At 39.0% G+C, this 15,507-nt stretch overlaps 1 pseudogene; it reads left to right on the forward strand.

Moving 5' to 3' along the window:
* The first annotated feature begins 1,113 nt into the window (after positions 1–1,113).
* Positions 1,114–15,507, forward strand: part of LOC149798906 (uncharacterized) — a 53,015-nt pseudogene continuing 38,621 nt past the window's right edge.

Genomic DNA, 15,507 nt, shown 5'->3' on the forward strand with positions numbered 1-15,507 from the left:
ATAAATCATTCCTGAGGTTAGAAAGTAAGGGATACTAAGTGGCGTGTATATGCGAGCACGATTACGATCGACATTTAAAAACCGGTCCAGATGTTGACACATTTGCCGATGAATACGACAGAACGTCGTTTACAGAAGAAAACGACGCGGAGTACATTCGTCAATACGAAAGTTTGATTAATTGCATTGCTTCCTCCGACGAACTTACATCATTATGTGTGTAAAATAGCGATGTTTCCTTGGTGCCTTACGCATGCTGAAACATGCAATTAAGACCAATATCGATGCTACAAAGTTTTAGAATACGCTTTGATAAGAATGTGGACGAGTATCGAGTATTTTGTTTCATGCTCTCGATGGAGCATGCCAATTGTTAAAAGTATAAAAACTTTGGCACTTTCCGACCACAGAACAATACCAAAGGAAGAAGACATTTTTTCAGGCTACGTTAACGACCTTCTAAAATTGATACAAGAAGCTAGCGGCCATCCTTCTGTCAAGGAATTGTGTGCAGTATATATGAAAGAAAATGTACTTGGATGTGGTTGCCACATACAGTATTGGTCGAGGGTGGTTTATGTTTAGCTGTGGTTTTTTCAAAATACTAAGTTTGTTTTACCCATTGTTGCAAGCGCAAATCGAGAAACTCGATTACCTCGAATTATGTGACTGTTGATATTCACCACAGCCAGGGTACTTATGAAGTAAGTTCTGGTTGTTTTACCCGCAATACGAAGTGTTTTGTCAGGAAGCTCTCTACTTTACGAGAGGAATTTCAGCTGTCGATGTATGCGAAATAAAAGATTGGATTCGTTCTTGCTTCCGTTTTGTATAGTGTTGCGAGACAATGCTCTTAAAATAAATAAGTAATTCTAATACTCCTTCTTGAGAAGTAAAGTCTTACTTTATCATTGGCAATGGTACGTACAAAGCAAACAGCGAGCAAATCCACCAATTTTTGATATGTGACATGGATATTTCTTCGACAAGTTGAGCAGAATCATGGAAAATTTAAAACATAACTTTCAAGATAAAATATACAATTTGAAATGGAACCGAATCACAAGGAGTGAATTCTATTCACAAGACATTTTGACAAACAAGCAAGAAAACATGGCAGCTGCACATAAAGAGATACGAAGATTGGAAAAATTCTTTAAGATAAAGAGAATAGAAACAGATGATGGATCATTTCTGGAATGTTCCTATAAAGAAGGCACCGAAGAATTGGACATATCTACTACACCAAGAGATAGGATACCATCAACATCTACAGTCATGATAGAGCTGAAAGTCATAAATCCAGACGGTATGAGTCAAACCTACGCAATAAACAGAAATGGCTACACAAGATATATTTTACGACCAAAAGGGAACCTGCCAATAATACGATGTGGCAAAATCAACATCTTGGGAAAAAAGGTCATAGTAAAAGAGCCAGCAATAATTCTAAAGAAGAGAAGAAGAAAAAAAAACGGGAGAGCTTCATCTATCGGATTATCACTGGAAATACCCCTAGAAGTAACAGTGGAAAGTTTTGAAGAAGAAAAAAACGTTCGAAATAAAAGTAGAAACATCAAGACTGGCATCCATTCCACAAACAACGATATACAACTGAACAAGAATCTTAAAAATAGAGTGAAGTAAACTCAGAGGAATGAAGAGGACATTTTACCTTCACGGTTTCCTAGCCAAATCGTGGTTTAAAGGCTGCATCCACCATAGAACGTGTAACAGGTGCGAAAAAGCATGACACACACCACACAAATGTCCGAGTAACCAAGAAAAGATTCAAGCGGCGAAAAGTACAAAACAAACAAACTCACGTTGCGACGGCAGAAATCTTTCCATAACTAATGCACCAGGTAGAACAGCGAAATAACAACAGCAACAGCACCATGAAGAACAAAACAAACCCGCGAGGCGACTGAAGAACAGACGAAACAACAACAACAACGATTACATCAGGAAAAACTAAGCTCAAAACAACAACAAAAGGTAGACCCACAACAATAACCAAGACAAAACAAATCCAACAACAACATGAAAACATGACCACGATAATGAAAAACAAAACAACATGGGGAAAAACAACAGGACAAGAGAATGTCCAAAACAACAACTAAGAGATGACCAACAATAAGAATAGGGGCAGAAACAAATCCAGAAAAAACGTAGGAAAGCAGAAACGATTACAAAAAGAAGAAACAACAACGGAAGAAAACAAGAGGAAGCAAGTACAAAGACAGGGTGAACAAGACGAATTAGAAGAAAAACAGCAAAATAAATCAAAACCTAAAATAACATCAACAGAGACAGAATCAAGTGAAACAACAAGGGAAACCGCACAAATAACACTCACAGAGGAATTAACAAAATGACTTGACCTATATAGAAGCAGTAGAAGGCAAAAAAGAAGACAAAGTAGACAAAATAAACATAGAACGATGGAAACATACTTACTGGACGACGATGAATGCCTAGAATATAATATTGAATACACTTACATAAAATAATAACGATACCTAAACACACACACACACACACACACACACACACACACACACGCACACACACACACACACACACATACATACATACATACATACATACATACATACATACATACATACATGCATACATACATACATACATTTTCTTCTTTTGGAATATTTTATTTAACGTGTCAATGGTCAATAAATGTTTATACTTCTCTTTACAGAAAATGCTCCACAAAAGATGCTGCTTAGTGATGGGTGACTCTTCGAAAATAACGATCTCCAAAAATTTGATACGTATCAAAGAAGTTTTATGTTATGACCTTGACCCTTTCGTAGATGAGCTTATACAGAAATCCATTTTTTACATGGATATAAAAGACAAGTTAGACGGCTCATAAATGCCTAAAGAAAAGAGCGACACTCTGATTCGTATGATTATGCGCAAAGGACCAAAAGCATTTTTACAAATTTCTCCAGTTACTGCATACAAATAAATACACGCTGATGAGAACTGAAGAAGTCGAGTCTAACGGTATCTTGATTTGGTTTTGCACAGGATGGAATAGTAAGCATACCTGACGACTCTGTGAAAGTCATTTAATGAAAAGGAACGTAATATAAACATTTCCCAAATTTGAGGACATCTTATATGAAATCAAATATATTATTCCCTTCCCCACCCATTCGTGGTTGAACCTGTAATATCAAAATATTAAGGATAATGCAGATTATGTCTTCTTAGATAAAGGCAGTGTTTTGAGATATCATAAACAATTGTAAAATGAACGTCATCCTAAGACTAGTTGTACCAGGGCAGGCAATTCACAATACATCACAAATATAAGAAGATCAGTAATATTCGTTCTCTACCCACGTGTACACAATGCAATTACTCAGCCGGTAATAGGGCACTACATCAAAAAAGGTAGTACCTTGTAAGCTGAAAATGTTTCTCCAGTTGGAAGTGCATCAATCGGATTTGCACTACCTAAGGTAAAGGTAATGAAAGTCTTTCTTCAGGTTTACAGGTAATCGTTGATGCTTTTGAGATTCAAAAATGCGTGACAAAGGTGCAACGGAAAACTATGTTTAAGACGTTTATGGAATAGTCAGTACTCAACAACCCTATCTCTATATTAAGTCTCAATACTTAACCAGTTAATTACAAATAATCGATATAAATTGATAACAGTTTTTATTTGTTATAACACGGCAATGCGAAATTGATAACAGTTTTTATTTGTTATAACACAAGCAATGCGAATTCCAATGCTTATATGTAAAGAGGCAATCGAATTAGTCAAAATAATACTTTTCCGGCTGGTAACAAAAGAAAAGAATCTCAGTGTTATTAGTCACTAACAAAATGTGTGTAAATTTGCACTTGTCATTATTGACTCAAAATTGTTTACATATGTAAGACGGTCCTAAAACACGATTATTTAAATCTGTTCCTCTACGTGATTTAATCATGTCGGTTTAAAGTGTGAAAATGCAGAGATCACAACCCATTCAAGCAGAAAACAAAATAAAAATTTAAAAATACAACAACAATGCCGACGCCAATTTGATGCAAATATTAGGGGAAAACAAAGTAACTATGTCAGTTACGATGTCTTAGAAACTATAGTAAATTCGTATCGACGTAGATATTAAGAGTGATTTTTATCTATGAAAGTTCTTTAAAAGTTTCTGAGCAGAAACGAAATAAATTCTTGACTGAGAGGATAGTAGTTGCCTGGTGTACACATTTATGAAACTTCATTTCAAAATGTGAATAATGTGGATGATTACTGTAGTACTGGCATTGGATGGAACGCGAGGCTGGCATAATGACTAAGCCTTCCATGTAATGTAATGGTAATGGAAAGATTTATACATGCAGATACTGAATCAAACGTTCCAATATTGCCTGAATAGTTGAAACGTGTAAGAAATGTTTAAATTATATTTCGAACATCATGTAATAATATTTGATATGCCAAAGGAATTTATTTTTAATAAACAATATTCTATCAAACTCTTCAGATCTGCGTTGCATTTGTTAATTTCCAACGCATTTCTTTTTTATTTAGCAGTTTGGACACATCTGCACCTAAGCATTGACAAAACGCTAAAGCACTTCACTTTCTTTGTTCAGTGGGGACTTTACATTGAATATGTGCCTTCCTTCTTTGTGACTTTCTCAAAAATGCCTCCCTTTTGGTTCAAGAAAACTACGTTTTCCTTTCTTTAATCTCCCCTAACTCCCCCACCCCAACTTCTTAATCGCTTGGTTCGTTATGCCTGAATTGAAAAACTGAAGCTGATCCACATGATCGTTAACGTTATTATTCTGAGTGTGCAGGAGGCTTGAAAATCGTATCTCGTAGCTAATTTAAGATATATATATATATATATATATATATATATATATATATATATATATATATATATATATATATATATATATATATATATATATATATATATATACATGTAATAAACTGACAACGAACAGTGGGAAACTACTATCTAACTAGCCTGAGCGATCTCGACTCTTTAATGAGTCTTTTTCAAAGGCAAATACCAAACATAGACATATATATATACATGTAATAAACTGACAACGAACAGTGGGAAACTACTATCTAACTAGCCTGAGCGATCTCGACTCTTTAATGAGTCTTTTTCAAAGGCAAATACCAAACATAGACATATATATATATACATGTAATAAACTGACAACGAACAGTGGGAAACTACTATCTAACTAGCCTGAGCGATCTCGACTCTTTAATGAGTCTTTTTCAAAGGCAAATACCAAACATAGACAAGACAAACAAATAAAACAGAAAACGGTTATGTTTGCGAAACTTTACATGGCTGAGACAAGGCGAATTTTCTAACCGATTTCGATAAATCCGAAGCTCAATATACGGTCGTTATAACAATGACCACTTGGAGATTGCCTCTTCTGTTCTTATCTGGATCCTACGGCTCTTGCCTAAATGACCTCGTGATCGATCTTTCTTTTGAAAGATTGTACAGATGGATATGTTTGACTCCTACAAGATGTATTGACAGCATTAATCGAAAACAATGGGATTAATAGAAAGGTCGTTGTGGATACCTGCAGTATTGAAGCGTTACAGCCCTTTAGCAGATTTTAGTAAAACTTTGCGAAGCAGGTGTTGTATTAAGTCGTATGTATGTATATATATATATACACATGGACCATGTCTGGGAATATGTTGAAACCACGAAATAAATCTTGACGGAGCGAGAGGAATCAGTGAAATGGTGGGTGGGGAGAAATTTCTGAGTATCGGATATACAGAAAAACACGTTCAATGGCTGTCGATTGTATCATTATTTTGTACCTACAGATAATGTACTTCGAGTGATTTCAGCGCCTCTTGGAGAATTTCTGTCTATGGATCCGCTCCATCACTGGATAGATTTACTGAAAATTTTTGGGGCCAACTTCCAGGGATATGGAGCTCAATATATATTATGTATAACAAAGAACATAAGGAGATCACATCTTCAGTCCTTCTCTTGTGGTGGAGAACAAAAGATGGTTTTCCAAGCTCACGCCGCAACAAAAAAGAAACGATTTGATGTCCACACAGGGCACATACATGCCTGTGACGCCCTACAAAAAGACATTTTGAAGTCCTAACCCTCTAACAATTGGAGAAACTCGCAGCCTGAAATATTGGCCGGGGTGACTGGCTGCGGTCTAGCTCTAGCGTCGAATAATGCTGAGGGCCACCCTGGACATGCACATGCGGGTGACCAACAAAGCAGTTTTTCGTGCGGTCTTCGATCGCAAAGAAGTCGGTATCTTTTCGATTCCCCTATTTGCTCGTCTCACGTCCTTGGCTATTGCTGCCAGGGCGACGGTGATCGCGGTACAGTTAGCTACCTTCAAGGCAACCACTAAGCGTCTTAGCCGGGCTGACTCTAATGTCCATCAACCGCAGCGTTGGAGACAAGGGCCTGGGAAGACGGCGAGCACAATCTCCAACTTTAACAGGCTCCGGCTCGTCCAACCTGAAAACACTTCTGCGGCGTCTGCATGAGTGACGCGTGAGTCGCCTTAAACGTTTCAACATCTGTTCGATTCACGTTCGGTCACTTCAAAAGTGAGGTATAATCCCCCGGTGGAATTAAACCAACAGTCGTTGTACGAGATCGCTTTGATCTCCGCCGAAATATGGAACAGCATTTTAACGTCACCGTGAGCAGTAATGAGTTTTCATATACTGCACGAGCAGGTCCGTCAAAAACTATCATGATCTAGCCAGGCGGGTACAATATCACCGATATCGCGACAGAAATCTTCAGCTTGATCACCGACAACGGGGCGAAGACGAAATATCACAATCGGACCCAATTACTCTACGTTCTGGTCCATAACCACACTCGCGAGAGGGTACATCGTGCGATTATATATCCATAATATGATCGGATCCATCCTGAGTTTTAGCGCTGATACCATTTTTGACGGAAATGGAGTGCACGAAGGAAATCTTCCCTCTAACATCACTGACGTGAACAGTATACTTATCAGCTGCTTGATCGCTCAGGGATTGTTATCGTCGGTCCGATCGGCCTCAGACGTGATTTATTCTACGGCGATTAACGTCTCACCTGGATCGATTATACATCATTCATCCCAATCCCTTTTTTTACTATCCTATCATGAACACGTACGCGTTCTCAGAAATTACCATGTGGTTCGCGGATCAATCTGGAAATGCCGTCGATAACAACGACGAAATAATCACCTATTATCTGCACGTAAGAGCAAAATCTGATAGCGCCGAAAAGCGCGTGACGCATGGTGTCTCCGACGCAAAGTATGTCGGCATCGTTGACGGAAAAAAATTCACAGATAAAATAGTAGCTGTTAAAATGAGACGGTCACGCGTACAACGGGGTAAAATCGTGGGAGAATTTTTATCCACCTTGTTTTCAATATATGATTTCAGTGACTGATGTGGCTAATGCTATTGAACTTTACGGAGAGCGTTTCAGAACCCATTGTGCTTTTGCTCGTAACGAATCATACAATCAAAGATTTGCTTTCTCACGGATTCCAGTCGCGAAATCTGCATGATGCTTCCATTGAGAAGCCTTTTCAGAGTAGGCACGGACATCTGTTAAGAGGAGTTAAGCATACGCTCGTTCTGGAAAGAGATTCTCCCACACAGTGCATGCACAGAGCGGACGGACAATTCACCACGACGTGGCTTTCATTGTGGATGCCAAACAATACACGTTCTACTGCTCATTTGCTCCAATTAGAATCCACGCTTGCCAGATTAACCAAAAAGATTTACATTGAGCAAAACAGGATTTACATGCACTAGTCTGCGCTGGCTCAGCAGACCCCGTCGTGCCGATAAGCTACCAATCCAGGCATCGAACTTCCAAGACATGTGTTCGTGGCACTTTAATTATCAGCACGGCGCGAAAACCGGATGGGAAAGAAGCACTTGTTTAACCTTTTGGGCTTATCTCGCCTACATGTCCGCATCAGTTCTAGACAATATCCAGAACGAGAACTCGAATGTCGAATGTACTTTTGATGTGGCTACAGGAAACTACTCCCGTGCGTATCTGATGATCATGGAAGCCATGCAAAAATATCAGGACGTGGATACGGGCGCGCAGATATCGCAGAACTGTTTCGCCAATTTGCATACTATTTTCCATTTCGATGTATCTAAAAATTCTCAGCGTCTCCGTAATTCTGCGGTCGATATCTAAATCAGGTGGACTTTTCGTGTCCATACGTGTTACGTCCTGATGACATCTGACTGATTCATGACTCTGGATGTGGATGTAAAAATTAGAGAATGCCTAAAAAGTCAAAGTCAAAAGATCGTCGTACCACAAAGAGACAAAGTGGTACTGGAACCACAACTTGTGGTTCAACTGTCAGCGCATCAATTCAATTTGTCAAGATGATGACACCGAACCATTTGCTTCGGTTCTTGCTCAGTTGGGACTTGCTGCGGCTACAGGAACCATTACTGGATCTATACATAAAGCGGTGATGGTAAATAGTTTTGCCCGTAGCAGAAACTTCCGCCAGAAACGTTCTGTCGTGACATCGTCAATTGGCTATGTCAATCGAGGTTATCGAAATAAACCCGTCAAGAGAAAACAAAAATGTATAGCAGTAAAGATAACACAATGTAGTTCATGCCAGGAGATTTAACGGTGTCACAGCAGCAAAAGAAAAGTTTTGATGTGGAGGTCACGCACAAAAGGCCCATATTTATCAAACGTAAGTCGTCGGCGTTAACAGGACGTGACAGTCTCACGCTGACCCATCCTTAAGCCACATCAGTAGCTGAACATGCCGCAGCACGAAAAGGATTTGTTCTTAATTTGTTGGCATCACCGCTGTCCAAACAAGGAGGATTTATCACCCCCACCCCCACCCCCGGTTAGTAGGAATCGATGGAACGTTACTTCCAGGAATGCTCGGAGTCGGAAAAGGACTCTAACTTCCTGGAACCACGCGCGCTAAAGGTATTTCCAGACAAAGGCACGATAAAAAATGTTTTAACGCGGCAAATAGTTTCTTCCTCTGTCCAATATAGACCTCGAAAAAGAAATTAGTACCCATCGTTGGAAATTTCAGAGGTGTCTTTCTAAGAATCAGCTTCCTGAATAAATTACACCCAACGTGAGATGTGTGATTAACCTGCAAAATTATTACGATGGATATGGCACGTTACAGCGACGTCGAGTATTTCGATTCGTTTGGTTTACCTCCACCAGATGGGGTTGTGCGTTACATCCAGTACCCACATATATGAGCAGTGTACAACTCATTACAGCATCAGGATGTTAACGATATCATATGTTGATGGTACTTCATCGATTAAATCCAGTGATGGTACGAAAGAAAACCACCCATCGAAGTGATCATACAACTTTCGAAACAGCGTAGTTGGCAAAATAGTGTAAACTAAAACACATAACAGCCAAGATTAACTCGTGGTGCCTTAAGTCTAAAACCAGAACGAAGAGTATCGTCCCCACCGAGGTGGTCACGAAAAATCATCGCCTCATTATCCATTCGAGGTGTGCAGCATGTGGTTCCAAAAAAATCACACATCGTCAAGGTAAGGTAACGCAGTCAGCATCGCTGTCACCAGCGGTAGGGACAACTAAAATATAGGCAGCAGAGTTGTGTGCGAAGACCTTCGCGTGGACAGAAATCTTTGCGTGAGATACTGTAAATGCTGCAGAGAGATACACATTCTCGGTGGCGCCGTTGACATCCATGCGTTGATAGGAAAATTTCAAGACCCCGTGGTGGACCGACGTTGCCATGACATAATTACACGTGACCGTTGAATCAATTAGAACAGCAACTCGATGAAAACGATCTGCCGCTGCTCGGTTTACAGCCCTACTACTGAGTAGATGCCGTCGCAATGCAACACGACATCTGTTACAGACATCATCCCGATGACAAAGCTGGATGCGATCGAATCATGCTGAGGGACTTATGAGAACTCAAGCCTAAATATTTCTAAAAGCGTGTAGACCGAGCTCTTGTAAGTCAGACAAGTCAAATATAATTTAGGCATAGGCGTGCCAGGTAAAATGAAAAAGTCAGCAGGAGATCTTTTGAAACTGAACATAAACCAGCACGCAAGCATTTTCTACGGTCGCGTCAGACGATATGTGGTCGGCAGATCTCGTCGACATGAGAGATTACAGCGCGTACAAAGGTAGTTTCAAATATATCATGACGGTCATCATGTGTTCCACAAATATGCATGGGTAGTTCCTCTCAAAAACAAAAGAGGAAATTCTATCTTTGAAACATTTGATAACATTGTAGGTGCACGAAAGCTCAAAAAGGTATGGGCAGATCACGGCAGCGAACTTTATAAAAAACGTCTCAGACTGGCTTCAAAAAAATAACATTGACATGTCCAGCACACACAATCCAATCAAGCATCGGTCGTCAAAAGGTTCAAAAACTCTCAAGAAAAGATTCACCAGCAATAACATCAACCAAAACTTTGATTTTCTGCCAGAAATCGCTGACCAGTACAATTACACGCGTCATCGCATCATTAGGACGACGCCCATGGGAGCATCCTCGATAAACAAAAAACACCCGGTCACAGACGTCTTAGTTTTTAGATCCAAATTCAAAGTAGGTGACCACGTCAGAATCAGCAGACAAAAACTACATTCGAAAAGGGATACACCCCTAACTGGACCGAATAATTCAAAAAACCATCCTAGTCACGTACACGCTAAAAGATTCCTCGGGGGGTTCGATCCAAGGTTCCTTTCACAAACACGAATTACTAAAAACCCAACACAAAACCTGTACAGAGTCGAAAAGTCATCTCCAGCAAAGGAAAAAAGTGGCTCGTCAAATGGTTTAGTTATCCTGAACAATTCAACTCGTGGATTCCAACAACATCTTTGACGTCAATGTCTCATGCGTCCACGACGTAGTTTCCTGAGGCGACAATGCTTTTACAAGAATCTTATCATACGCTTCGCATATGCTCCTTCCAGATATAGTCTTACAATTAGCTGCTAGCTCTTGAAGACACATCATCTCAAATATACGCTTGAACACATACTCAAATTTTATAAATTTCACACGACCCACTAGCTGAACTCTAGTCACTCTCCTCAGCAACTGATAAAACTGATCTCGCTTCAGCGCTGTCAAATTAAAACGCCTTAGCTTCTTTATGTAATATTGTTGCTTGTAACATTGCACCGGACGCTAATGACTATGACTGCGCCTCACCCACTCTTCCTTCTTGTACTCATCATCACTCTCCTCACAATAGATCATATTAGGCATATAACTCAACTCCTTATTTATATATGATATCTGCTTTTTTGCACGCTTCAGCTACTCCTTAGACTTCTCGTCACTTAATTCCAATACTGGACTGCTAAACTCCTCACTTGATCCCAATCGATCTGCACTCCAAGAATAACACCGAAGAGACATCTTCGCTATATTACAAGCACACCTCTTACACAACGTGGTGCAAAACCCACTATGGACATAAAAAGTGAGTCAGAAACCAATAACAGTAGTATATGTACAAGGGGATCTTTTGATTACGCAGTGAGCCAGAAGCTTCTATCAGTAGTACATAGATCCATGGGAACACTCTTGAACACTCTTTATCACGCAGTGGTAAAATTAAGCCAGAATCCCCATTTCTACATACTACTGGCGGTGTCATCAACAATTGTCGACTTAAAAAAAGATCTGTTGGAAATGTCATCAGTACAGGTTACATACAAACTGATATTGCGATTCATTTTAGTAAAAAAATAAAAAGATATTTCGCACATAGGTTTATATTTGAATGTTTTAGAGGAGTGATGAATGACGGTCTTCTTATCGATCACATCAACTGAAGAATATAAAAGATAGTCACTTGGAAAACTTGCAAGCAATAACATTCAGAGCCTTGCAAACGGAAAACCAGCAAAAACAAAAATAATGCGCTTTCAGTTACATCAAAAAAATTAGATATGGGAGAAAAATAAATATTTTATCATCAGCAGCAGCCGGAAAATAATTTGATAAAGAATCAAAATTGGTGTACTGTGTAGCAAATAATATAAATAATTCAGCAACATCAAAAAGTTCACTCAGAAAGAGAGGTTTTCTTCATCATTCAGTAACATCCATTGATGCAAGGCTCGGATTGATATTTCGAACAAAAATAATGTTCCTTTTGGTCCAGTTTTGTTCCAACGAGGCCTCATTCACTGTTTTTTTTATAATTATTTTAAATACTTCATTTTTTATGCCCACAAATTACATAATTGTGGCCTTGCTTGATTCCCATAGTAAGAGCAGAATCACTCCTTATTGTTATTATTACAACAACAATTTAATCACAGATCACTAGGTCATCAACCATAAAAGATTTCAGTATGCACATTAACGTATTTTTTCAGCTACAGCGAATTGCCGGAATTCCAGTTTGACTCACATATTAGACATCATCAGGTGACGTGTCAAGCCGGCTAAAAATACCTGTGACAAATTGATCGCTAATAATAAAAGACGGAGTTTCCCACGGTCGGCAAGAATTAATGCCTGTTATGATTAGACATAACTACTTAAATTCTCTGCTTAGTGTAATATAAATACGTGTATACTATTAATTTTCGATCCGTAAGTACGAGTGTACTGATACATTACGTAAACAACATTCATGTAATTTTTTTTTAGCAGAATATTTTTAACAGAGACTGTGGCCTAGTGGTTAAAGCTTACTGACAATCTTTCGATCAGCCTGTGGAAATTTACTTCATGTTCGATCCCAGGAACACGTGACTGACATATTGTCGACGTTTTAAAAAAATTATTATAAGTGGAGGGGTGTGTGTGCCTGCGATGCATTAAAAAAAGATGAAATATCATTGAATGGATAATTGCAAACTTGTAAACCTTAACCCAGGTGCACTTGTCTGGGCCCTTCCGAACCCAAATAAGGGTATTCATTTTATATCACCCTGGGTTCACGGGTGTGTGTGTGTGTGTTTGTGTGTGTGTGTGCTTGATTACAAGTTAATGAACTGGACAGCCCTCTGAATCTCAAAAATTTCCTTACACACTTAGCGATTCGTCGGGGTGGGTTGGGTTGTTCACACACAAAGGACAAAACTATAACAATTACCCAAGAAAGTCATTCAACAGATATTCAGCATCTATCAACCTAGTCGCAGTCATTTCCTTTTGCTATTTTTATACAATGCTCAGATTGATACAATGGGGTCTGTTGGGGTTTGTCCACTTCATTGGTAGTGTGTGTATGTGTGTGTGTGGGGTGTGATTTGGATTTTTAACGTAGCTTTAACAATTGTTCAGTCATATCGCTACAACGTCTGCAGTGTGGCAGTTTATAGTGATGTCTAGCACTGGGGCATCATGCCGCAGACATGTAGCATAATGTTCCACCCAATCACATTATCCTGACACCAGGCCGACCAGTTCTAACACTAGCCTCTTAATGCTGAGCGCCAAGCGAGGCAGCTGATAGTACCATTTTTATAAGTCTTTGGTATGACTCGGCCGGGGATCGAACCTACGACCTCCCGCATCCGAGGAGGACGGTCTAACCACTAGGCCATCGGAGCGGTCATAGATAGTAAATAAGCCTTAGATAGGCCTTTGGATAATTAATGAGTAAATTTTACTTCGCTTAAAACAACCTTTTTTTAGGCCCCGCTTTGCAAAATGGGGGCTTGATGGAAGGTTCCCAACCCCCAAGTCGTCGCCACTTCTTTCTGGTCGGTCGACCCCTTCTGCTGCTGCAGCATATACAAACTGAAACAAATAACTGAATATATTTTTGCTTATACTTGTTTTTAAATGTTATTTTCATCAGTATCATTTTGCAAAGGAAAATTATCCAAAATATCCAAATCTAAATTATGCTACGTTAAATTAGTCAAAAGGAGAGAAAAATTGTAAACCGGCTAATCAGACTGGATTTCAGCTACACAGACTCGGGCTCAGGTCTCACTGGATAGTTTCGTATTTTGACACCTCCCTAATTTTTAAGGTAGAAGGCATGAACCTAATTATCACTTGCCTAGCATTTGTAAATTTACACAGAAGCTAAATCTGTAATATGGTTTAGATTTACTTTGAGTTAGGCTTGGAAATAGGTTGGCTTGTTGGTGACTGCCTGTCACAATTAGACTAACATTGGAGATCAGATGCGTAACTTGGGCTGCAAATGAGCAGCCGACTTGGCATACGTATTTACGTGTGTCTGCTACAGAGGTAAATATCTGAAAATCTTGATGGTTGAGGGGTGATGAAAAGTATGCTAATTTGTTATAGTACTAGTGAACTTTATTCATGCATAAGGCACATACTGATTCTTTTAGCTGTCTTGTCACAGGACAATATTCAAAATAGCTCTTTGCTGTCAAAAATGCATGTAAAATTTAAGGGTTGGTGGCAGTGTTGATTCAGTATAAAAGCCACCATTTGCATCAGGAATTAACCTGATTGCCGCAGTCAAAATCTTACATGTAACCTTTCTATAAAAATCATTAGTTTATTTTTATTTGTGTCTTCATTGTAAAACTATTCTCATTTTTCTGCAATAGGTCATTGTTGGATGAAAATTCACCATATAAACTGTCCAGTGAGACCTCAACGCGCGCTGTCCAAGTCCTTAATACTCGCACAGGACTTTCAAATTGGTTACATCTCTTCATTGCAATTCGGGCATTCTTGAAAATATAATGCCTCATCCGGTAAATTGATCAAGAGCATGGTATTGATACAGTCTTGTCGCATAAAACCAACAAAGCCTTTATGCATCAATCAACGTATCCAAAATTTATTAAATTCAATTTGTCAAAGGTGAGAACCATTTTCATTGAGGAATTATTCACTTGACTTACCAGAGAACTGTTTTCAATAAGAGCCCGCATATTGATCGGCGGAAGTAATCGAGAACTACTGTATCTAAAGTCCTTTTTCAACAAAAATGGAACGTGTTAGTTAAACAAATTTTGCAAATAAAAGGGGAAAATATAGTCATATTCAAGTCACTTTAACATTTTAGTCGGAATCCTCTACAGATTATGCCCAAGACACCTAAAATGGCATTTGTGTATAAACAGACTTAGAGCGATGACGTCACAATTTTTTATAACGCGGCTTAGGTGGCGCTCACCAGATAATATGTACTTTTGAGAGAGTGACGTATGTAAGGTGAAGTAGTTCGCATTTAAAACATGCACAGTGGAGAGAATGTTTGCATACCTCTATGCTACATTAATGTAATGTGGATGATATTTCTTTTGGATATTGTACTTTTGGAAATTTTACATGATTTAAGCACACTGCTAACTAAAATGACTGCTCCCTTGTGTTAAAAAATCAGTCTGAATTAGTCTAAAGTACACTATACATAGCAGCTATTAAAATAGGGAAAATGAATTTTGCCAGACTAGACAATACCAG

This window comes from Sinohyriopsis cumingii, chromosome 5 (genome assembly GCF_028554795.1).
Source record: "Sinohyriopsis cumingii isolate HCF-2022 chromosome 5, ASM2855479v2, whole genome shotgun sequence".
Lineage (NCBI taxonomy): Eukaryota > Metazoa > Mollusca > Bivalvia > Unionida > Unionidae > Sinohyriopsis > Sinohyriopsis cumingii.